Source organism: Cydia fagiglandana, chromosome 14, assembly GCF_963556715.1.
Source record: "Cydia fagiglandana chromosome 14, ilCydFagi1.1, whole genome shotgun sequence".
NCBI classification, from domain to species: Eukaryota; Metazoa; Arthropoda; class Insecta; order Lepidoptera; family Tortricidae; genus Cydia; species Cydia fagiglandana.
The window spans coordinates 5,460,943-5,484,751 of record NC_085945.1 but is presented as its reverse complement, the minus strand read 5'-3'; the positions used below and the strand labels follow the sequence as shown (position 1 = coordinate 5,484,751).

The 23,809-nt window shown below is 36.8% G+C and overlaps 1 protein-coding gene across 1 annotated transcript in view; it reads left to right on the top strand.

Moving 5' to 3' along the window:
- The first annotated feature begins 3,186 nt into the window (after positions 1 to 3,186).
- The window catches only part of LOC134670660 (helicostatins), an 81,115-nt gene continuing 60,492 nt past the window's right edge, over positions 3,187 to 23,809 (top strand). Inside the window, exon 1 of the mRNA XM_063528475.1 lies at positions 3,187 to 3,228. The gene's annotated coding sequence lies outside the window, so the exon portion shown is untranslated. The remainder of the gene's footprint in view (positions 3,229 to 23,809) is intronic.

The following is a 23,809-nucleotide window of genomic DNA, read 5'->3' as shown; positions in this document are numbered from 1 at the left end:
TATACGATATTTTAAACTGTTATATACTTTACCAGTTCTCGTAGTAAACTCGCATAAGCCCTTGGGTATATGTACCACCATTTACCTGGTCTGGCGGTAATTAAATATGCTGCGGTAATAAAATGCCTATAACAATGGCAATTTTGTACCTATGATCTTCTGGTTCATTTTAATGTTTGTTTTAATTTTGGTACATACAAGAAAACATAAGACCACCGGAATACTGATAAAGCCAAGTGGAAGGTAGATAGGTGAATTAACCTTTTGGTGCCACTTGTTGCTATGAGTGAGCTGTTCAGGAATAAAACGAATCGTATAATCCTGATTCTATAGTATTTAGCAAACATCAATTTTTATTTTTATTTATACCTAACCTATTGCCATAATGAAGCATGACTGATATAAATAATATGTCTTCGAATTAATTGTGTCCTACCCAGAAGCCCAAAACATCCTAGACCCATCCTAGAGAACAACTTTTGAAAGATGAATCCGCCTTTGTACGATAAGTTAAGATTCAACTAGAAGAATATCGCGTTATCTCCTGCGGTTTAAGGACAGTTACGATGGAAGCTCCAAAATACCATTTCATAAAAAGAAATACGTTGCCTATTATTTGTAACCACATTTTTATTTTGCCACCGAAGCTTCAGCTAAATAAAAGATAGATCTATACATATTGAATACATTATAGATAATACTGATCACTGACTTTTAAAATAGTTGTTTTGTGGGATGGCCGAACGGAGTTTAAAATTCTGTTACATTAGGTTTATATAATTCATGGGAGTGCCCAACGTAGGAAGTTCTAATGGAATGAAAAAAAAAAAAAAGAACGAAAAAAAATGATAAATGTTTAATTCTGTTAAACGATTCAGGTTAATTAATAAAATTATTAGGATTAAGAAGTTTTATATACTTAAGGTAATTTATGTATTAAAAAAAGAAAAAAAAAAAAGAAAAGTTTATAAAGTTTACTTATGTGAATGAGACATGAGTTGATTATCGATCGATTGAGAACTTCCAGTGTACATCATTCCAGTGTAGTTAAAAAGCTTATTTGACAAAATAATAACCGATTAATAATTGCTGCCGAGCCTGCGAGCTCTCGCTTGATGTAAGTGAAAAAGTAGCAATATAGGGACCTGCTGCAGAGCCTGTGTGCCCCACTTGATGTTATAGGTGGACCAGTAGCAAACTCAGGGCGATACATGCTACCGAGGCTGACTTGATGTGATAAGTGCCCGTAGCATGGTGATTGTAAGTAGGATAATTGCTGCCGAGCCTGCGAGCTCTCGCTTGATGTAAGTGAAAAAGTAGCAATATAGGGACCTGCTGCAGAGCCTGTGTGCCCCACTTGATGTTATAGGTGGACCAGTAGCCAACTCAGGGCGATACATGCTACCGAGGCTGACTTGATGTGATAAGTGCCCGTAGCATGGTGATTGTAAGTAGGATAATTGCTGCCGAGCCTGCGAGCTCTCGCTTGATGTAAGTGAAAAAGTAGCAATATAGGGACCTGCTGCAGAGCCTGTGTGCCCCACTTGATGTTATAAGTGGACCAGTAGCCAACCTAGGGTGATACATGCTACTGAGGCTCACTTGATGTGATAAGTGAAACAGTAGTATGGTGATTGTAAGTAGGATAATTGCTGCCGAGCCTTCGAGCTCTCACTTGATTAATGTGATATGTGATATAGTATCTGACTAATAAAAAATAGTAATTGCATATACTAAGTTTAATATAATAAATAAATAATAATAAATATAGAAATAAGGTACTTCGAGAACGAAGCACCTGTCAGTATGGCCGTGTGAGATACGTAGTATAAAAACAAAGATCACACTTACGTTTTTACGAGATGGTTCACTTTTGCTAAGCTAATACGTACTTATATCGAAATAATAAGTTAGAACTGCTGTTCAATAACACAACTACCCTCCATGTATATTTCTTGACCATAACTGTCAGAACATAAGTAAGGTAAATAAAGTATTTTATAATAATAAGCCATGATATTAAATTTGTATTAGTTTGCGTTAATTATTCTATAATAAATTAAACTAAATGCAGCAAATACATTTGTTGAATTGAATTATTATAATAACCGGATGTGCAGGAAACATCTTACTTGTTATTCCCACCAAGAAGTGGTAGAAGGGGTGAAGTCTAATCGAATATAAGCGGGTGTCTGACAGTTGTGGGTCACTTCTCAGTTGGAGAGCTACGACGACGAACGAAGTTAAGTGTCAATTTTATTAATTGTGATTTTATGACTTGTTATAAATTTCTGTATGTTTTCTTTGTGTTATAGTCTGATGGTATGTACGTTACAATCTTTAATGTGAATATAACCCTTTGATGAGTTTTTAATAGTTACTATGTAACGTATATTCCAACTGATTACGGTGTAATACATCATGTGGCTTATTGCTCGATCTTTATTACTATTTTAAACTATGCCAAGTGTGTACGTTAAGGTAGCCAGTACTAACTATTAAGCCACCAATATTTATTACGCATAAAATAATATTTTTGTGAATGATGTGATAATAAAGCCGATTAATTGTTCCGTAAATCTACAATATACTTTTACTTACAATCTGCTTATATAAATATATTACTTAAATAATGTCTACCATTTTTCATATTCTAAACCTTGTAGTTATATATTATATATATAAATACTTGTATAAATACATTACTTTGAGCAATAATTATCTAGTCTTAATTAAATACTGCCTTACATCCTTATTTCCTATTTTATCAACGATAATATTAAAGTAAATCTGACAAGTGTATGTAGTTATTACCGGTGTATATGCTTGGCTCCTGTCAAACACTATGTATCTTAATTAGTTCATATTTCAACAAAACTTTATTTTAAGTTAAATTTAGTTAGTTTGTAGTTAGTTAGTTTTTTCGATGTAAGTGTATGGACCAAGGTCTGAAATAAATGTTTTTTTTTTTTTTTTTTAGTTCTTATACTTAATTTTAATAATAGTTTAATCGCGCGGAAAGTTATTTCGTACGCTGAATCTCACTCATTAGTGGGTTAGTTTATGAAGCTGCAATAATTAGCGCCTTTTTGACATTTAATGAATGTATGTAGGATAGTGCATCCCCCGCCCTACGCCTATGGGCGGCTATATAAGGCGGCGCCGCCCGTCCCGAGGCAGTAGACGCGCGGCCGCCCTAGCCGTGCAGTACGCGTTGTGAATCTTCAGGTAAGTTCGTAACTTTAGACAACTTTGTACAGGGGTTTTAATACTTACTTCGCTGGCTCAGCGACCCGAAGTGGATCTTGGCCTCCGACACTAGATTTCGCCATTCGTTCATATCCTGTGCTGTGTGTATCCTGTGTGACAGGGTTTTAATGGAAAGAAATAATTATATTAAGTAAGAGTGAGGAATAGAGTTATTTAGGATTTTTTAGAGGAAAAATAAATTATGCACATAGGATTTTAAGACCGAAAAGTATCCTAGAATAATTTTAAAGTTCTGAAAACTTATGAAAAAGCTATGTTTGTTTTGAAATGAGAATCAGGAATGCCTTAACAAGTTTTTAAAGAAACAAGAAACACTATGGTAATTAGGTGATTTTTAAAGCAAAATATATTTTTCGTCAGATGCACTTGCAACGAGTCTAATAGTGTCTGTTGAAAACTAGTGTTAAAATTAAGTATAAAAACATTAAAAATAACGTATAAACACATAATAATTAGTAAGATATTAAGGTGTGTATATTAAATAAAAGAAAAAGTGACTGTGCAAGGGATTTTTTTATCAACTTAATTCATAATTTTCATAAAATTTCTACAGGTTTTTAGTATTCCGTACAAAACTTTGTTCACGGAACACTTATTTAAATGTTAGTTTCAAAATTTTTGACAATGATTTTCTTATTTAATACTAAACATATTTACTTTTAACCATACCTAATTTTAAATATAATAAGTTGATTGGAATAGAACTTGTGAAAAAATATCCCTAATTAAGTAATGTGATAATGAATAATGAAAACCTTAGTATTTAAGCATACTTTTTGATATTCAAATAAAACAATTTTAACAACACAATCAAGTATCTTAGTGAGTACCAGCTACCTTAGAAATACTTACCTTCATTTTGAATTTTCAAAATAGAACATTTTCGAGATATGTGTCAACTAATTATTTGCTTTTATCCACGTATGAATACTTTTTCTTCTCTTCTTCTTTATATTTAAGTTCTCTTCTCGGTGGAGCAATTCCAACTCGTCCGGTCCTCTGCCAACTCCTTAACCTTCTCGTATGACACGACCTGAACCTTTTCTTTTATTTGGTTGAAATAATTTGTGACGTCCCACGGGTAAAGGTACCTTATGGCAGTTGGCGCTTACGCTATTATTAACGCCGCTCCAATATTATTGCGGCGCTATGCGACGTAAGCGCCAGCCGCCATAAGGTACCTTTTGCCGTGGAACGTCACATTTTTTCTCAGTCTACCTCATCTTCTCTTTCCCTTTTTGTTGTTGGATACTTATTGCCTCATAAAACTGTTGGCATCGGCTAAAAGCGGCCCGTAGCGGAGCCCCATGCAACAGTTAGTTGCTCCAGAAAGAACTTATCGAGGACCGAGGATGGCGAGGCTTAGGTGAGTACTGCCAAGAGCCGAGTCAGACAATCCAAATTTTTGTTAAGAAAAAATTGTTTTATGTTTTACAAATAATATGGGAAATATAATGAAAAAAACAAGCAATTATTTGGTCTCTTATACTTGAAAGTACGAGTACAATGATTTAATTTTTAATTTCGCAACATAGAAATGTAGTGCTAAGTCTTCTATTAATTTTAAAGTCAAGTATTTAATTTGTCACTATTTAAATTATTCTTTGTAACTATGTAGGTACATAGTTAGGTACCTATTTATAATTAATACAAATAATCGGATTCTTTTTTAAGCGGTTTGTTTAGCTAAAAGTATTATATTTTGCGCTTACGATTTTGTATACAATTGAGGTTTAAAAGTTAAACTCAACTATCCCAAATGGATCTCCACGACACCCGATCTAGCGCCTCTTCCGACCAGTTGTCTATTTTAAACTTCCTTAATTTATAAATATATTTTCTACCTTAATAATTATAATCTTACTATAGTTCGTTTTTTTTTTAGCATTAGAAAGAACTTGAAAAAAGGTAAGCGATCTTGACATGTCTTTTAATTGAAAAACGCTTTATAAAATCAGTAACTATTACTTATGAAAGCAGAAAAATATAAATGATCGTATTAGGTTCATAATTGTTACATATTTGCCGTAACTTATTTTTTAAATGTATTTTTTAATTAAAAGACCCATCAAGATCGTTTACCTTATTTCTAATGCTAAAAAAAATTTACTATACGACCAAATCGCCAACTCGATGAGATTTTCTCCGAAACTATTATTCTCAGGTACTCTTAATCGGATATTGCAATTTCCTCATCCTCTCTCTATAATAGAAGTAAAAAAGTGAAGACTCAAACCGAGAGTGCTTATACAGGATATAAATTATATATAGGATAGTATTTTAGGGTTACGCAGCAGGGACGCAGCTAAATAAGTTTTTCCCTTACAATCTTTTGCATTGAATATTGAATTATATTAAAAAAAAGAGGACCTCTGACGCTCGCGCGGGTTCGTACCTGGTGCAAAGGCTGGCCATCGCTATCCAACGTGGTAACGCGGCAAGTATAATGGGCACCTTTGCACCCGGTACAGCCCGCGGATGCCTTTTAGATTAAAATATTTTAATATTTAGATATATTTAAGTTACTTTTGTATGATTATTTATGTACCATTAACCTTTTGTATAATAAATTTTAATTATTGTCAAAAAAAAATACATTTTAAATCAGCACCCTAAAGGTGTACTAATTTTTTAAAGATAATCTAGATGGAATATTGGACCCTGGCGCTAGACCAGGAAAACAAGTCAATAATATAACATATTTTCAGCAGCTGGTATATTGAATAAAATAAACTTCTATGCATTGCTCTAAACAAAAAAGGAGCTCCGAGCTGCGGGTTTCCGAGCTGGCAAAGTGAAATAAGGTTGCATAAACCTATTTTGGAAAACAGTTAATATACTTAATATTGAAAAGGAAAGCAAGAGGTTGCGGCTAAAACAAAAAGTATTAAACCTAGGTGCGGATTAATTTAAATCTCCGATACTGGTTCAGTACTCAGTTTGTTTCAAAGTTTTGCATCTTAGTTTCCTTCCGTGAAGCAAGGAAGGATTATTAAAATTGGTGTATGAGGTGCATATTTTTAATCTATTTAGGAAAGTTCACAACTAGGTGATTATAATACCTGTGGACAAAAAAAATCACATGACTGTAGTTTTATACCTGATGCAATCGCTTTTAATTTTGAAATTAGACTGAATTATAAATAATCTAGAAATATGAAAACACTGGAGATATATTTAAGAAACTTTTTTGGGAACAGATTTACTTAGAAATTTATTCATGTGTTTTCAATATATATAAAGCGTTCCCTTTGGTTTGCATAATTATTACCTACTAGAAGTCAAATCATAAAACGGTACATAAAGAATAAAAATTTTAAAATGAAATTCTCTAAACTCATTATCAAATTAAATAGAAGCTTTTGACCAAGGTTCTGCAAATATTAGCTGGTGAAATCTGAAGCTAAAAGTGGCTCGCTCTTAAACGAATTCGAAAAAAAACCGGGCAAGTGCGAGTCGGACTCGCGCACGAAGGGTTCCGTACCATAATGCAAAAAAAAAACAAAAAAAAAAGCAAAAAAAAACGGTCACCCATCCAAGTACTGACCACTCCCGACGTTGCTTAACTTTGGTCAAAAATCACGTTTGTTGTATGGGAGCCCCATTTAAATCTTTATTTTATTCTGTTTTTAGTATTTGTTGTTATAGCGGCAACAGAAATACATCATCTGTGAAAATTTCAACTGTCTAGCTATCACGGTTCGTGAGATACAGCCTGGTGACAGACGGACGGACGGACGGACGGACGGACAGCGAAGTCTTAGTAATAGGGTCCCGTTTTACACTTTGGGTACGGAACCCTAAAAAGTGTAGTGTGTGGTACACGTTCTTTCAATATAATTATTATTCACTAGCCCTTCATTATTGACAAAAGGGGACGGCCGTTTTTACATACAAACGTACATAGTCCTCGTTTTCCAAATATTTTTAGTTATAAGAGTTAGGGTGATTTAAAAAAAATATGTGAAATTTGTTTAATAAATGGCTAATAAATTGTGTAAAAATATTATCCAGTAAAGTAAATATCCAGGGAGAAAATGGAGGCTACGTTTATACGGAAAATTGACCGTGCACTATTCTCTTAAATGACCTTTAGATCGGTGCCTCCCACTCGAATAATGTAACATTTCTTAATATTATTACCATTTTCCAGTAGACTCCGTAATGGTTATTGGAAAGCATTAGAATATGTAACGGCTGTTCTGGCTAGAAACTTGTTACCATTAACAGCAATAATATCTACTTTAATTAAACAGCTTTGTATCCATTATAAGTTACATCTGTATGTTTCCACGCCGGGATACAATGGTTCAGATAAAAGCTCATCACAATTTTCATTAAATGTACCGTAAAAAAACCGGGCAAGTGCGAGTCTGACTCGCGCACAAAGGGTTCCGTACCATAATGCAAAAAAAAAAAAAAAAAACGGTCACCCATCCAAGTACTGACCCCTTTGTGAAATTTAGTAAATCGCAGCCATGGTATTTGTACTACCACTCAACTAGGGGGCTGTCCATAAATTACGTCATCGATTTTTGACGATTTTTGAGCCCCCCCCCCCTAAAATCATCCAAAAATCATGCTTCGAATGGCTCCGTTTCTTCCTACGTCATGCTACCATCATCCGATGTCCAGACCCCACCGCCCTAATTTGAAATGACGTAATTTATGAATAGCCCCTAGGTAAGCTTTATAGCTTATTTATCTGGCTTTAATTATTTTATTAAAGTCAGATATATAGCTATTTTTAGCTAAATTAGCTAAAAAATCATGATTATTTTTATTTGACTAGACTAAGAATAACTTATTCCCATTAAATTTTCTCATCTACGAATTATTCCAGACAAAATTATTCCGGACGAATTATTCCAGAATAAAATCACCGTGATTTTATTCTTGCAAATTCTTATTCAAATAATGATTTTATTCTTGAATGCCCAACACTGTATGTAAGTACTTTTATATGTACATTTGTTTTTGAAGCCTTGGAAACTAGCCACATTTTCTCTAAGTGTCTGAGCTCTATTCTTCGTTGGCAACTGGAGGTCAAACAGGAATAGAATTTCTTTTTAGGCAACTAGTTGCCTAACACGATGATATATTCTTTTTTGACAACTGGTTACGAAACTTGGTTGCCAAAACGGCCGGAGGGGCTTAACTTTGGTCAAAAATCACATTTGTTGTATGGGAGCCCCATTTAAATCTTTATTTTATTCTGTTTTTAGTATTTGTTGTTATAGCGGCAACAGAAATACATCATCTGTGAAAATTTCAACTGTCTAGCTATCACGGTTCGTGAGATACAGCCTGGTGACAGACGCACGGACGGACGGACGGACGGACGGACGGACAGCGAAGTCTTAGTAATAGGGTCCCGTTTTACCCTTTGGGTACGGAACCCTAAAAATTATCAAATCGTTGGTTTTTTATTTTAATACATAACAATTTTAATAACAAAAGTTCCATGAGACACAGACATATTAAATTTATATATTAAGAACGGGTCACACCTGTTTTTTATTACAAGCTTTTTATTAACTTGCAATGTACCTACCTATGTATGTAACTATGTTTGTACGGGTCAAATCTTGCAAGTTAAATTTGACCCACTTTCCGGTTTCCGATGAAGCTGAAAATTTGCATACATATGTAAGTCGGATGACAATGCAATATTATGGTACCATCGAGCTGATCTGATGATGGAGACAGGAGGTGGCCATAGGAACTCTGTGATAGAACAACGCCACCTAATTGTGTTTGGGGGTATTAGAATTGTCTCGATGAGTATTAGTTGCCTGTGGAAAAAAAAAGTACAGTCAGCAATAAAGGCTTGTACTAAAAATGAAATTTTTGCCAAAAACTTATTCAAGTCTAAAAACGCTCGACATGTTTAACTTCGTACCGTTATTATAATAAAAACGCCAGTCAAAATTTAAATAATGCATGGAAATTAAGACGAGAATTTGCGTCGCATTTCTCAATCCGATATACCTTAATTTATTTTTATTTTTATTTTTCCTCTTGGGTTTATTGTTAAACGATTTTCAGAGTTCCGTACCCAAGGGTAAATACGGGACCCTATTACTAAGACTCCACTGTCCGTTTGTCTGTGACCAGGCTGTCTCATGAACCGTGATAGATAATTGAAATTTTCACAGACGATGTGTTTCTGTTGCCGCCATAACAACAAACACTAAAAAGTACGGAACCCTCGGTGGGCGAGTCCAACTCGTACTTGTCCGGTTTTTTGTCATTATTAGCTACAGCCCCTTATCAAAGTTCATCATTAGGTACAATACAATATTGAATTTTAAAACCAATCTTTCAAATGGTATTTGATACTCATTTTATCTTTCATGAGCCTTCCAATAACTTACTTACTTCCGTTGGCGCTACAACCCTTTGTGGGTCTTGGCCTCCTCCACAATCTTCCTCCAGTTGTCGCGGCGCCTGGCGACCTTCTTCCAGTTGGTAAACTTTCCCATCTTCCTAAGATCTTCTTCTACACAATCTATCCAACGCTTCTTAGGCCTGCCCTTCAGTCTTTTTTGTTGCGGCGTCCACCTTGTCATGATTTTTGCTGCCCTGTTGTCCGACATCCTTTCAAGGTGAGCCTTGCAATAAACATTAAATAAATATAATAAAAAGAAATGCGCGTTAACACTATTTTCCGGATCCGATATCCCACTGATAAATTAGATATGTCAAATTAGAAAAAGCCCCCCAACTGTCAGGGATCAATGTTATATTTCTTCCGGATGGGCTTAACCGGAAAATCGTGTTAGCGAAATGTCAGTCACTGGGGCCCGGAATAGAACGGAAAATTTTCGTTAAACAGATCATAATTAAAGAGTTAAGAAAATTAGGAGTGAATTCACCACCTTATTAAGTTAGTAAGATATTTTGGTGTTGTTAAACGTAAAACATTAAGTATATTTAAATTTACGATAGTTACAAAATAGGTGGTAGGCTAGGTGCCTTTTAAATACACGTGGTGTCGGTTATCCTGCCTGAGTTTTCCAGTGCACACATAGATAATTCAGTTTGCAATATAAAGGGGAAATCGACAGGAAACAAATATGGTGCAGGAATTGTAATTCTAACTCGCATTGTGGCAAGATTTCCAATATACGAGCAATGTTATTATGCAATTTTTCAAGAAACAATAGGACTGCACTACCTGTGGTTTATCTTACGAGTACTTTTATATTGCAACTTGCTTTTTCTGTGTTATCGTAACGTAAAGGTTTGGGTTCAGTTTTCTACCTAAATAATTATAGGTAATCTTAAGAATTTTAACTTCAATTTTCTCATGATTTGTTCCTTTTTGTCATCATATAATTAATTTCCATTTGTATTTGTGGAACGGGACGCATTTATGTAATTATTTTTCTCAAGAATTACTAGGGATGGATAAGTTAAAATTTTAAATGCATTTTAATGAATTCGTTTAGAGAGTGTAAGTAATGAAAATACAACTTATACTGCCTTTACGCTTACCGTCCTGCTGAAAAGAAGTCAAAACTAGTACTGACGCAATTAAACCGGCTTACCTTAATGAAATCATTTAAGGGGCCCACTGATTAACAGTCCACCGGACGGTATCGGCCTGTCAGTTAGAACAAAATTTTGACAGTTCCGAACAACTGACAGGCCTATACCGTCCGGCGGACTGTTAATCAGTGGGTCCCTTTAGGTTCATCAAGGCTAAACTTAAAAATACAAATTGAGATAACTTTTTTGTCTATCCAGGCGAATTATTCAAATAATGACCATGGTCTTTTTTCTTTCTCTCGGCCCTCGCCCACACTGTACTCCCAATATCTTAGACAAACCCTTTTCTATATGAAATAAAAACATATAATCTTAAATAGATTTACAAAGGGCCATCCTTCTAGAATTTTATAAAATCGACACCAATGAAAGACTACCAAGCTCAGAAACTCGTGTATGGACGGGTAATAGAAAAAGTTGTGTAAAAAGCTATGTGAGAACTTAGATTGGAACTTGGTGTTAACTTCAAGTCGTGTCGGTTTGTAGTCAAACGTGGCACTATTTCACAATTTTAAACGTGGAACCGATATTATTTATATTTATGTATGGTTTTTAGGGTTGCTTAGTTAAAATGAAATAAAAGTCCCATTCGTTATGTCCGTCGTTTAGATTTTTTCCTAGAACTTATTATTTCGAAATATAGTGATGTTGTAAAGAGGAGAATAATCAAATTACTTACTTGTCACTTTATTTTAATTATTTTTATACAAATTTTCGTAGACGACAGCGCGATAATTGACACTTTTACGTCGCAGAAGTTATATTGAGCAAGTATACACTTCGAAGAGCATTTATGTATTCTTCTAACCGTATCATTAAAGTGCAGCCCTTAAAAAGTGACACATATAGTTTGCACATTATGAAAACTTAGTAAAACTTGTTTCACGCAGTAATTCTACAACAGAAATATATCTGGACTTTTACAGACATTCAGGCATTTACCTAGGCGTAAAATTATAATTATAAACATCATGAGTCCCGTGAAAATATATTTCGAGTCCGTTACGAGTATAGACTCAAGTTTTCTACGGATATAGGTATTTACTTAAACACATTTTGACGATCTCATTAGCAATCGTTAATTCACATTTAGTAGGTACTCAGCGACGTCATTCGTAGCTATAAATTAAGAGAGTTTAATGATCAACAAGACTGAGGTCAGTCAGACATAGGGTTACCAGATACAAATTTATTATTTCCTGACAAAATTCCTGATTTCCGAATATTTTTCCTGACATTCATTTTTGACGACGACTTTGGGACGGGGGGATGGGGAGTATCTAACCGTTAACGGTTGAGCCAATAGCAGCTTTTTATGAAATTTATTATTTGTATTACTTTAAGTAAATAAAAAGGTACTTCATAAAAAAGTCTATCAATTCTAAAAATTCCTGACATTTTCGTGTTCCGTCCGCATTCTAGACCAGTGGTTCTTAACCTGGGGGTAATTACCCCCGAGGGGGTAAAACTGGTATTTTACGGGGGTAATAAGCTAACCTAATATAACAATACAACAAACGTACACGTTTTATTTTTTATTACCATTGGGAGGAGGGGTAAAATCAGGTTCCCTAGTTAGTCATAGGGGTGACCGGACTGAAAAGGTTAAGAACCACTGTTCTAGACAAAAGGCCAAAATTCCTGACATGTCCTGATGTGTCATCTGGTAACCCTAGTCAGACACAGCTCACATTTTTGTAAGAGTTTTATTGGTGTCAACACTTACGAACACGCACCCTACCTTCTAAGTTTCAAGGGAGAGCGTTCATTGATTGCGAAAAGGGCAGTGGGCTGACTATTAGACAAATCAGGCCTATAACTGCAAAAATCGAATTTCGCAAATTGCGGGCATCTTTCTCTGTCACTCTAATTACGCCTTCATTGGAGTAAAAGAGAAAGATCCCCGTAATTTGCGAATTTCGGTTATAGGAGTAGCCCCACATTTTCCTTTTTCAGGAAACAGAAACAGAACAATGACGTCACGGTCAAGTTACCTAGTTTTTATAGTTCTTCCGGATTTATTAAATGGAAACTACGGTCCAGGTTGTTTCTTGTTATAGCGGCAACAGAAATACATCATCTGTGAACATTTCAACTGTCTAGCTATCACGGTTCATGAGGTACAGCCTGGTGACAGACAGATAGACGGACAGTGGACTCTAAGTAATAGGGTCCCGTTTTTACCCTTTTGGTACGGAACCCTAAAAAGTCAATAACTATGCCAATTGGTACATGCCGAATAGTAAAACTAGCGTTACGTGCCAATTACTCCGTAGTCGCACCTGACTACCAACTACCGTACCTCCTGACACCCAGACGCAGTTGTTTTGTTGTTGAATTTGGAACCTTTTGTTGATATAATTAAAGTTTAGAATATTTCGTGGAATATGTACAAAAATTTGTACCGGGGGTCTCAGGAGGTTGAGTCACCCAAACCCGCCGCCAAAAAGCCGCTCCCATACAATTTAAGTTAATACGCTCTCATAAAAGACATGCATAAATTACAAAAAGCTTTAGAAACAGGTAGTGCACGAATAAATTACAGGAAAATAAGATGACATCGTTAATATTCTCGCTGCGGACAGACCGAATGGATTTTGCAAATCGCGTTACCTAGTTAATTTGTAAAATGTAAATATATTTTTCATTTTTGTGACGCTTCAAAACTGAAATCTTTGTGTAGGAGTCTCTGTTTTCTGTTCGTAAACTAACTCACTGGCCTGTCATTTGTTCGGAACTGTCAAAATGTTGTTCTAACTGACAGGCCGATACCGTCCGGCGGACTGTTAATCAGTGGGCCCCTTTAAGAGGAAAGAGGACGACGTCACGTGACCGCTGGTCCATACAAACTTTGTTGATGTTGTTTTGACAACAAAATCGGATCGTGGTACAGGTTGCGATTGCGACAATTTCATTGTTTGGCATGGCTTCTCTTTAGTCTTAGAGAATATAACCAAACGGACACGCCATATCTATAATTTTCGATACAAAATTGCCGTTTTTTGCGTAGTCCGTATGTCAGATAACCCATTCCCTGCCAAGAACACACTAGGAGTGTTCACTTTGTATTGTACTCTTGGCACTCAAAAGTGTTAAACGTCAGTCCATACAATGTGGTTGACCATTGGCCGATGGCCGCCTATTTTCGACAGAGGGGAACGCCCGTTAATGACCAGTCTGTTTGGTTATATTCTCTAAGTCTATATTATACCTAATTATATATCAATGGCCTCATTCGATTCATTTTTTAATTACAAAAAATCGTAGAAAGTGCAAAAGATTGCACACCATATTTTATTGTGTATATCCGAGTTAATGTTTTTTAACAGTCCCATCCTCAATTATGTTGTGTATATCCAACCTATGTTATATTGTGTGATATACAAGGCTATTGTTTCCATTGTATGGTGTTTGACACAATTGTTTCAATAGGTGTTCCTCTTAAGCGTGACCGACGTATTATTTTGACTGTTTAGGACAGTAAAATATGGCCTCTAAGTTTAAACAATTAGCGGTTCATACAATTAGTGGCCCACGCTCACGCCGACCGCTATAAGGTGGTACTAGTGCTCGACATGCTAATGCCCAATAGATGACACCCTGCTGTCACCTCTATTGACAATGACTTAAGTTTCAAGATGCCATGTACCGACCGCGTCGAGCACCAGTACCACCACCATACAGGGTGTTTCGTACGTCGTTTGCCAAATTAAAATGGCAGATAGGTTAAGTCATTTGCTCATGCCTATAAAAAATTGCCTACGTTTTTTTTATCACAACTAAGTATGTAACAATTTGAAATTTACGAAAAACTGGTGTAGATCTGGATAAACAAGGTTGAAGCGAACTTGGATTACCTACACGCATTTAAGACCAAATGAAGGTATTATAAACGATTTCCAGCTTGCTGGGAATTCATAATTCGAAAAAACCTAATTTCTTTGCCATAGAAGGATTCGTTTTAGACACAAAACTATGTACTATATCTTTAGGTATTTAAAAAAGAGTAAACAAAATCTACCCTCAAATTGCGTCTTAAGCCAGTTCAGAGTAGATGAAAACATTACATGATCAAATAATGTAGGTATAGGTTAAAGTCATCCAGATTGGTTAATCAATCAATGTTATAACTACCCGAAAATGTACAAATTATTCGTTTACTTTTATTTAAGTACCCAAAAATACAGAGTAAATTTAGGAAGTATACTACGTAAAAAAACAACTTATGTACTTACGTACTCCTTACCCGTGGGCAACTGGGCAGGTAAAAATGCCAAAAACGTTACTACGTAATAAATTAACGTCCGCCTTCCTGTATGTGACACATGTATTCTTAGCTAAATCGAATTACCTCTCGACCACAGACAAGACATCCACTAGACTGAGCATAGTCGAGCTACCCCCTCTGCCACGCATACGGTAATTTTACTCCATGTTCGAGTCGAAAGTGTCTTTGTGTGACATCCGTGTCTTTGAACGGACCAATCACGGTTCACTTCGCTCACCTCGTCCCACGCATCCCCGCATTTTTGGCATCATCGGTTGCATGAAAAAATTGCTCTAAACTCGGTCTAGAGGATTCCTAGTCTATGCTTTCGACTAACGGGTAAGCAATGAACCCAATCCGATTCGAACTATATTTAACCTGCCGTTTGCAATGCTGCCAGTTCACTGGAAAATTTACTTTGGCGACATTTCTCTCAGAATAAGAATGAATCGTTTGGGAGAAAAATCGACATTACCTTTGAAGAATTGAAGGTAGTTTTATACAGGCTTCCGAATTGTTAGCCCGATTCAAAAGTAAATAAATTAATTTTCGCGGTGTCATCTACAATGTTAGTATTTTTTATAATAGATGAGGTAAGATAAGATAAATAGATGAGGTAAATATAAATACCTAATTTATTGCGTATTTATTTTTGCGGTGGGAGGGTGGGAACATTAATTGCATGTAAAAATACGCAAGTATAACGGGTTAGCACTGATTGACTAGCACGTTATCTTTTACGCGGATTAGCAAAGTAATATTTTGGTTTAAATTAATACCTACGTCGTTTGTTCGTTCGTAAAATACCTACGGCCCGATTCTAACTTTAAGATAAGTCAATTAATAGATCTGGAAACGATATGGATTAGATATGTCAGTGTCAAACAAGTGTCAAAATTGACGTTTTTCAAACAAAAACGTCATTTTTGACACTTGTTTGACACTGACATATCCAATCCATATCGTTTCAATATCTAGTATTTGACGTATCTCATTGTTCGAATACGGCTGCTAGCTTTCTGTAATCGATTTTGACCGTCATTAATTGATTGAGCTTTCTGCGAAAATCGAATACGTGTCAGGTTGAAATACCTTTTATTTAGGAGTAGTCCCTCGGGACGGATAGGGATCTGTTTTTTTCCTTGACAACAATCTGCGTTTTAGGTATCTTTAAGATCTCCCATAAAACTGTTGCCCTTGCTCCCAAAATACAGGGTGACCGAGACAGTATGGGTTTAATTATGATTAAGTAAATATATAAAAAAATCCTAGGATCCTATGTCGAACAAAATCTTCAACATCTGTCGAGTTTTATTCCTCATTAAGTCATTATTTTTATTATATTGATAAATTTTATTTTTATGATTAAAGATATATTGAAAGATGTGATTGTTAAATGTCCGTATACCGTAAAACGGGGTGAGTAGGTTTCGCGGGGAGAGGTGGGAAATGAATGGGGAGAGAAGTTTTGAGAGGGGGGTGTCTTCTTTGTTTAAAATTAAGATAACTCACCACAGAGTCTCCAATGACAATTAACAAGTCAATAAACGATAATCTCTATAAAATTATTTATTTATTTAAACTTTATTGTGCAAACACAAGAAAAAATTACGAATAAATAAATAAATATTATAATAAATATTAATGTACTAATGACAAATGGCAAATGTAATTAGGTAGAACTTTATTGATAAAAACAAAAAAAGAAATAAACAAACATAATAAAATTTACAAAACTATAGATAAAAACTTTGCCCCAGATCGCCATCAACGGGCAAGGTGCCCAGAAGGCTGGCCGTATTTCCCCGCTGTATAGCGATGCTAAATTACGCTGGGCGCGATAGTGGCCAGCCCTCTGGTCACCAGAAGCCTCTATTAAGTGGGCCGACAAGTATGATTTACATACCTATATGATTATGACGTTTAATACGACAATATCCGGGAGAACAAGCTGTCAGAGCTTTGCTCGGAAAACATATAAAATCTCAAAAATGCGCGTTTAGCAAATTTCATCGAAATCGTTAGAGCCGTTTCCGAGATCACCGAAATATAAAATAGTTTTTTATTGCCACGGGTGTGTGTGTGTGTGTGTGTGTGTGTGTGTGTGGTGTGTGTGTGTGGTGTGTGTGTGTGTGTGGTGTGTGTGTGGTGTGTGTGTGTGTGTCTGTGTTTGTGTGCGCGCGTGAGTGTGTATAAATAAATATATACAAGAATTGTTTCTTTATAGGTTTAGATTTAGGCGTACTTTGTCACGTCAAAGTTGGTGCAATTAGCTTGGGCCGTACACTGCACTAGGTAATATGGCCACGTCATGTTGCGGTTTCAAGAGTGCTAAACAAAGGCCGCTTCACCCGACACCCTTTGACACGGCCTTAGCGTTCCCGTCGGTTACACAGAGCTCTGCACGATGCTGGGACATTTTAACGTCATTTAGGTGACGTACCTAATTAGAAGCAAGCACAACACATTACACATGGTTTCCAATTAGGTAAACCTATTAGAACAGATTAGGGTTGGCGGTTAGGGTGTTTTATCTAGAGATGCAACGGATAGTCGTTTGGCCGGATACCGGATATTCGGCCTGACCATCGGCCGAATATCCGGTATCCAGCCGCCGAATATTAGGCCAGCGGAACTATACTTACATTTCGGTTTTTCAGGTGCGCATTCTGCAGGTTTGACCTGTTTCCTAGTAAACGTTCGCGCGGACTCATTTCTAGGTTCGAAATAAGTAAGTGCGCGTGCAAGTCAGTGGAATTATTAAACTGTTTTAAAATAATAAACAAGTGCGATTATGACGGTGTCTGTTTCTTATATCCAATTTGTTTACTCCGAAATCAAGCAATGTTACTATCCGGTACCCGGCCGGATAGTAGGTCACTATCCGGTAATGGCCAAACCCCGGTTCGTACCAATGAGTTTTTCGGAACTTAATGTACGAGATATCATTTGATATTTACCAGTTGTTTTCCGGTGAAGGAAAACATCGTGAGGAAATCGGACTAATCCAAATAAGGCCTAGTTTCCTCTCTGGGTTGGAAGGTCAGATGGCAGTCGCTTTCGTAAAAACTAGTGCCTACGTCAATTCTTGGGATTAGTTGTCAAGCGGACCCCAGGCTCCCATGAGCCGTGGCAAAATGCCGGGATAACGCGAAGAAGATTAAATACACTATTGCCAAAAAATGTAGACGTAAAGTAAATCATTACTTACCACATTCGACGTGTTGGCTCTCTGTCGCACTTGTAAATTCGTACGTAAGCGTGACAGGGAGGCAACACGTCGAACGTGGTTCGCGGTAGGTCCTCTGGCATTTACGCTAAGGGCCGATATAGACGGACTGCAACCCGACTGCAATTTGTATGGGGACTGCTGCCACTGCATCTTGACTGTGGCTGCGTTTGGATACCTAAATATTTCGTACCAATGTTAAGCATCACTACACCTTAAAACACAAAGTCCCCCGCCGCGTCTGTTTGTGTTTGTATGTTTGTTCGCGATAAACTCGAAATCTACTGAACGGATTTTCATGAGGTAGTGTTTAATTTGCTAACCCGTGTGCGAATCCGGGGCGGGTCGCTAGTTAGTTAAAAGTAAGTAGTTACTTTACTTCTTGAGACCATCAATATGGTCACAGTCACATTTGCTACATATAAAATGAGCTAATTGGCAGACTAACTGATCACAAGATCAGAAACTAGTTACGAAGGACCTCTCAACATGTAGAAACTCGTCAATGTCATATTTCCCTAACTAGGGACCGTCTGCGCGAAGTTTGCAAACGGAAACCGGTTTTGCATTCTCTACGGGTGATAAAACTTGGCGACGCAGGGAAGCGTATGTGAACTGTAAAGCAACACCTCCTTATTGGCGTGATAAATGTCAAGTTTGTATTGTAACTACGAACTAGAATAACTAGCGAGGTTGGATTGTGATTAGAACTGGAATTGTGCCAGCCTGGGACTCTGTTATGGCTCCTCTACATGATGGGCCAGCGCCGACCACTCCAAGGGACGCTGCCTGCTGTAGAATGAGTTAGCAATATCACTTGCTCCCTCTAACTTGCTCTTTTTGGCCCAGTGGTTGACTGGTAGAGAATGCCTTATGGCATTAAGTCCGCCATTTGTACTTATAATTTTATGTGCAATAAAGTTTAAATAAATAAATAAATAAATAACGCATAAATGCGTCCCTTCTTGGAGTGGCCGGCGCTGGTCCATCGTGAGAACACATTACAGCGCGCTTGCTGGGACAACGTCAAATATTACAATTCCACGTAGGAGGGCAACGTATAAAATTTTATTTTAACCAATTAATACTTTTACCAATAACAACTTTTCTTACCGGGAAATTGTGTCAGTCATATTAGCGACTTCGGTGTTGTCCCATAGTGAAAGTTGCTCAATATTCCCTATATATTCACATCGTAAAATATTGCAGGCTATTAAAAAACCGGGCAAGTGCGAGTCGGACTCGCGCACGAAGGGTTCCGTACCATAATGCAAAAAAAAAAAACAAAAAAAAAGCAGAAAGAAAACGGTCACCCATCCAAGTACTGACCACTCCCGACGTTGCTTAACTTTGGTCAAAAATCACGTTTGTTGTATGGGAGCCCCATTTAAATCCTTATTTTATTCTGTTTTTAGTATTTGTTGTTATAGCGGCAACAGAAATACATCATCTGTGAAAATTTCAACTGTCTAGCTATCACGGTTCGTGAGATACAGCCTGGTGACAGACGGACGGACGGACGGACGGACGGACAGCGAAGTCTTAGTAATAGGGTCCCGTTTTACCCTTTGGGTACGGAACCCTAAAAAACATCCTGTATGTACTTATCACTTAAAACATTTTGACAATTTTATGCCATACGCAATGATTGACAACTACATTAATATGTTGGGTTGGATACTTATCCCTTTGAGAGTTTCAGACTATCTTAGGTTAGGTTTTACATTTCACATTTACTATGTACAGTATAATCCTATAGAGTGATAACGAGCGCTTATCTCCTCATACAATCTTCTTCTTCCTCGCGTTATCCCGGCATTTCGCCACGGCTCATAAGAGCCTGGGGTCCGCTTGACAACTAATCCCATGATTTGAAGTAAGCACTAGTTTTTTCGAAAGCGACTGCCATCTGACCTTCCAACCCAGAGGGTAAACTAGGCCTTATTGGGATTAGTCCGGTTTCCTCACGATGTTTTCCTTCACCGGAAAACAACTGGTAAATATGAAATGATATTTCGTACTTAAGTTCCGAAAAACTCATTGGTACGAGCCGGGGTTTGAACCCGCGACCTCCAGATTGCAAGACGCACGCTCCTACCGCTAGGCCACCAGCGCTTGTTTTCTCCTCATACAATATTATACAAAAATAACTCACAATGAAGTTTCAGATAGCGCCTACCCTGCACTTAATTGTTTCAAGTTAGAAACTTTTCCCATCGCGATGTTTTTAATAAACTTTGCTATCAACATTAGTGAAAACTTAAATTAATATTTAGTTATCCCTAGGTACCCTTGCCCACACTCTTAACAGTCCATCGGTCGACCTTATGCCTTTTGTAATAAGTACCTAAATTTGTTTAAGTTTTTGAAAATTAACTCTAAAAACCATTGTCCAACGAGCGTTCCACAAAACATTACTTAATGACGGTACTTTGAAATGATACCTTGGTTTCCACTCGGGTTAGATGAGACACAGAGGTTAGATTGATTGATGTAAACTTTGCTTTTAATAAAATGGAAACTGTTCCAAATGTAGTTAGTTATGTCACAAATAATTGAGGTTTTATTACCAACCATACACCACATTGGTGTGATTTTAGATTTATATCAGATATATAATTCTACAATGTAGAGTAAGCTGCAGGGCTAATTGACCACCTGGGGGCAGATTTTTGAAATTCGACCGCTCGATTTCGTCACGACGAAATACGAGCGATATAAATTTGGAATCTAGTGGTATTGACCACTCGTTTTCAATTCTATTAATAGAAATTTATATGCCTAGTAGTGGAGTTATTACTGATCGAAATACATGAAATCGAGCGGTCGAATTTCAAAAATCGGCCCCCTGTATAGAAACTTGTTTTCAGGGGGAGGGGGGTGTCAGTTATCTCTGCAGCTTAAATAGACAGTATGAAACTTATTCTAATAGTTAATAATTGGTGCCTTAATTTATCTTTAATAAGCGAATAAAACAATAATTAAAATTCAACCGTAAATAAACCTAAAACATAATACAAAAATGTACACAAATGTCATGAAGTCAGGGGTAGTGTAAACAACTCCCTACATCCAGCCGTATCCGAGCCTAACAAAACAAACCTTTAGTTCTCTACCACTGCTTTACACCTGTTGAAGAACACCAACAACTTACAATCAACCCTAATGGTTGGTGATACAGCTCAAATTCACTCGCTAGCTTGCTAAACTGCAAAATTGTAAAGACGATTAGTGTTTTCAAGCGAAATCAGACTTTACTTGGTTAGTTTTAGGTTGAAAATAGGATGTAGTTGCTTTCTGATGAGAGAGGACAGGAACTGTTGGCACATACATTAAAGTCAAGCGGTTTCTAGTTGCTGCCTTTTACGGTGGGGCGTAGATTCGTTAAATAAATAGACTAATATTACTTATTCAATACAGAATGAAGGGTGAAAGTTAATTTAACTACTGAAATTGGCCGTTAAAATCTTATAAAGCTATTTTAACGAGGAAAAGGGAACTTATGCACGATTGGACTCGGTAAATAAATAGAATATATTTACTTTGAAAACTGTCCGGTGTTAATTCTATTAATTAGTAAGGGTAGTCTCTTTAAATCTGATTATGATTAATCTAGTTTAACTTAGGAAAAGGGTTCGTATTCCAGAGTATGCATGAAGATAGATAAATTGCTTTATATGGTTACAATAACTAATATCTACGAACCAAATTTAATATGTAAATTATAAAATTACGTACAAACATAGGTAAAGCACAAGAATTAACAAACATGGCATCATTATCGATATGTACATATATGTCTGAATTAAATAAATTGAATTGAATGCACAAGTTTTTCACACATAAGCACTCCCGTACAAATGTTGTATATCTCTTTTTGCTGTCTTTACAGAATGGTACTTTTGACGCGTAGTGTGATCCGCTAATTTTGATGCTGACTGAACCCACAATACGCTATTTTATCTCTTTCCTCAACATCGTCTCAGACCTGCCTAAATACTTGCTTACTTACCCGACATTCTTAAACTCTTCACTTAGAAAAGAAAACATTCTTAAACTTAGAAGAAGTAGCCACTTGCAAAAGCAGCATAACTGAGCTAACAAATGAAATTCCATCGGGTTTGAGTAAAAAATCCTATTTCACTGCATTCTACGGCTGCTATTCCGATTCCGTGCGGTTTGCAGGCGACTAGACGTTTCAGACAGCCGGGCTAGCACATGATTGACGCACCAGTATCTGGCAGCGAAATTGACTACACGTCCCTCTTTAATTACCTGAGAAAAAGACGGGTATAGTTGCACCAAACAAAGTCTGCAGCGGATTTGAAAGCCCACGCAGTGTAAGTGTTATGTATACGTCATAATTTCATTGAAGTTTGACGTTTAAAATGACACTTGTACTGCGGGGGCTATCAAAATCGCTGCAGACTTTTTACGGTCTGACTATAGTCTATCTCGCCGCGAGATAGGTACCTACTGTCGCGCCAATTATGTGCTAGCCCTGCAGGACATAACATCACAAAACCCCCACCACAACCTCAACCACATCACTATTTAGGACAGCGCTGTCACTGTGGTCTAGTGGTAGACACACCCCGTGTCTACCTTGGTAACTATCGGGGTTCCGTGGTAGACCACGGGGCCAAAGCCATCTTTGAAGCGTATATGAATTTAAAAACTTAATTTTAATGTCTGATGGTGATGCCCATGAGTGGGGGAAAACACCAAAGTTTTTATTTGATAATTATTTTGCAACCAATTGCAGTATCTTTCATTAAACACGTCGAAAACTTTAAAGACGAATAGGACTTATAACGTGTAAAACAGGTATCGGTGAAATATCAAAAATACCGTAAAACGGGGTGAGTAGGTTTCGCGGGGAGAGTTGGGTTATGAATGGGGAGAGAAGGTTTGAGAGGGGGTGAGAAGGGATTTTAAGGCTACTGCTACAAAAATAATGTATTCCAATTTAAACTGGGGCTATAGTAATACGCATAATAAAAAAAATCGATCCAACAATCTTCCAAAATCACCTTTGTATGAAAAACCCTCTCACCCCAAATACGAGGCACTACGGGATGAGGTGGGTTTTCCTCTTTATCGTCAAAGTTATGAAATGGAACTACCCAAAATAAAATACAAACGTCCGAACCACTTATTATATACACCATTCAGTTGTCACAAAATTTTATTGAGGTTTGAAAGTCGAATTTCACCCAACTCACCCCATTTTACGGTACTTCAAATTTTCTTATCTTTGAAAAAAATAATTTATCATTATTCTAAAAATAATTTATTTCCGCAAGCAGATTAACAATTATGTAAGTACCTACAAACAATAGATGACGAAATATAATACCTATATTACAGCTTCATCACATTTTATTTTCAATACAAAAAGGGCAATCGAAAAGCAAACCCCGATTAGAACCGCCGCCCACATTCGCCAAGCTTCCAGAACGAACCGACAACCGACGGGAATTTCCTGC